Raw genomic sequence first — 2,848 nt, 5'->3', positions numbered from 1 at the left:
ACCCGCCCCAAGCGCTTGGTGATCGGAACAAGGAGCGCACGGCGCATTTCACAGAATCATCTAGGTTGGAAAAGATTTTGAAGATCACCTGGTCCAACCATTATTTACCTTTCTGGAGACTGACGATGGTGAGAACGGTGAAGATCACGAAGGTGAGGGCCAGGAGCACATACAGCAGCATGACAGCTCTCTCCGGAGACGAGGCTGGGATGGGCAGCACTGCCAGGGGTGAAACGGGGTCAGGCGGCCCCAAGTAACTCCCACCCCAATGGATATTTGCTTAAAGAAGAGCACAAAGAGGAGAGATTCCCCCCCAAAACAACCTCTCGAGGGGCTCCACCACCCTGTTCCCCACTCTCAAACCTCTTTTTCTAGGTTATGACCCAGTGGAGGAACCAGACATCAAAATTCAGCTTTAATTTCGGAGTAAGACCGGTTTAAAGAGGTGAAACCCTCCAGTTTTCACACCTCTGGATCCCCAAAGCTGCTCCCTCACCCCAATACCTCGTCTAGGCGTTTTCCTTTTCTCTTGCTTCTCCAACTCCATCCCCTCAGCAAAATCCCATTTAACGGAGGTGCTGACAGCACTTTCCCCTTGTGACATTTCTGAAGGTTTTTCATTTGATATTGCCCTGATTTATACAGTGGGGAAGACACGTCATCTCATCCTGGGGGGGAAGGAAACACTTGTGTTTCATAATTCTATTTTCCTAGGAAAAAAAAAAAAATAAATTGCTCATTCAGGAGCTTTGGAGGGGCCGATGCACTTGGGCAGCCCCTCCCTACATGTCACAGCCTCTTTCCTTTGATTTTTAGAAGAATCGGTTAAAAAACCACACTCTGTTCTCCTCAGACAAGGCTGACACCTGCCCCAGGAGGCTTCATTCTGAAATAGAAAGCGCTGTTCTCTGAGGCGAGCCCCTAAATTTCGCTTTTTTTCTTTTGTTTGGTGGGAATTCTTCAGCATTTTTTTTCCCTCGGCGTATTTGGTGATTATATTCTTAAGTTTTTAACGCGCGAAACTTAATAAGGGTGGTGAAAATCCTCATTTTTTGAAGCACTTCTTTCCTTCATTCCTTCTCCAGGAAAATTCTTTTCGGTGCCTGGACCCCCTCAGGGCTTCGAGCCAGGCGTCCCCCTGGGTTGGCTTTCACAGAAAACGAAAGTTGGAACTTATGAGTAACTTCGTCACTGAGCGATTTCAGCTGAATTTCACAGAGGCACCCCAGGAAGAGCAAACGCAGCCAAAAGTTGAATGTCCTTTTCTTTCTCCGGTTCCCCTGCTCTCAGGGCAAGCAGCTTCCTCCTTTTGTCCAATTTCCCCTTTTTTTGATCCCAAATTTAGGGGAAGTCAAGAACAAACTTCTTGCCCAGGGTGGCTACCCATGTCCTTGGGGGGTCTGGCACTTTCCAATAAGCAGTGGACTCAGTTTTTGAGTCAAAAAGTTGTGAATTCTCCCCTCTGCTGCCAGCGTGTGGTTTGTCCTGGTAGCATGGGAGAGGTTTTTTTTTTTAAAAAAAAAAAATAAATAAATCAAAGGTAGCGGTTTTTAAGCTAAAAGAATTGAAAAGTGAGATAAAAGTCAAGGAAAGACCAAAACCACCAGCTCCCACCCCTAAACCTCCCATGTTCTTCTCTCTTTAGTCTTTTTTAGGGGTTTTTAAATCTTTTTAAGTACGGCCGGAGTGGTTGAAAATCCCTTTAAGGTCCTAAAAAAAAAAAAATTTGAAAAAAAATCCACTTTTCAGCGCTGTTAAAAATATCCCCAAAGGCCCCTCAGCACTCCCGGTGACGGCAGGACTCTCGGTGTCCCTGGGGACACGCCGCACGCCGTCACTCTTGTCCTTGGGAACATCCCCGGTGCCCCCCAAACTGGGGACACCAGTGTCCCTGCACCCCTGAGATCACCCCAGTGCCCCAAGGAAGAAACGTGGGACCCCTGTCACCCCCATTTCTGGGGAGATGGGGTCTTTTATTAGCCCCATCGCTGAGGATCCCAGTAGCTCCCAGTGTCCCCATCCCTAGATCGCTATGGGATGGGGGACCCCCGTCACCCCATCCCTGAGGACCTGGGGAGCCCCACGACCTCCACACCCAGGTGCCCCCCAATTCCTCCATCTCTGGGTAACCAGGGACCCCCGGCACTCTCGTCCCTGGGGAACTGGGGACCCCACCCCCATGCCGGGTGCCCCTGCCCTGACGCCCGCCCTGACGTGACGAACCCCGCGCTGGCCCCCTCACCACAGAGCTGAAATCTCGACGCCCCATAGGTGGAAGCGTCTGCCTATCATCTCCCATTAGCCAATAAGAGGCGCAACTCTCACCAGGAAGGCGGGATCAGCCACCTGTGCTGGAGGGGTGACTGTCGCCTAGTTTCCGCGCCCCCATAGGCTGCCTTCAGCTTCTCCTGCTCCAGCGATTAGTAGATTCTGCTGTCAATCAAATCCGAAGCCTTCAGCTGAAGAGGCGGGGCTTGTTGTCCTCTCCTGTCAGCCAGATGCCACACCAAGCAAGATCTGGCAGCTGATTGGTCGCTCTACTTATCCATCATCACCACCTGCGCCTGCCATTCGCCTCCCAGCAAGGAGGTGCACACGCCCCCTCAAGGAGGGGGAAGCATCTCCTTGAATCTCATTGGAAGAGCAGCTTGCCCATCAACCACCGGCGAGCCAGCCCATTGGCTCACAGCGCAGCAGGCGCGGTTTGTACCCGGGTCCCCTGCGGCGGCTCATTCCCGGGCGGGCCGCGACGATTGGCGGTGGCACCTCGGAGAGGCGGGCGTAAGCGCGGAAGCGGCGCGTTGATTGGCTGCGGGGCGGGGCCGCCTGTCAGTCAGTGTCAGTCAGG

Source organism: Athene cunicularia, unplaced genomic scaffold, assembly GCF_003259725.1.
Source record: "Athene cunicularia isolate RWA unplaced genomic scaffold, athCun1 SCF_97, whole genome shotgun sequence".
Classification (NCBI taxonomy): domain Eukaryota; kingdom Metazoa; phylum Chordata; class Aves; order Strigiformes; family Strigidae; genus Athene; species Athene cunicularia.
Note: the sequence above shows the minus strand (reverse complement) of the source record.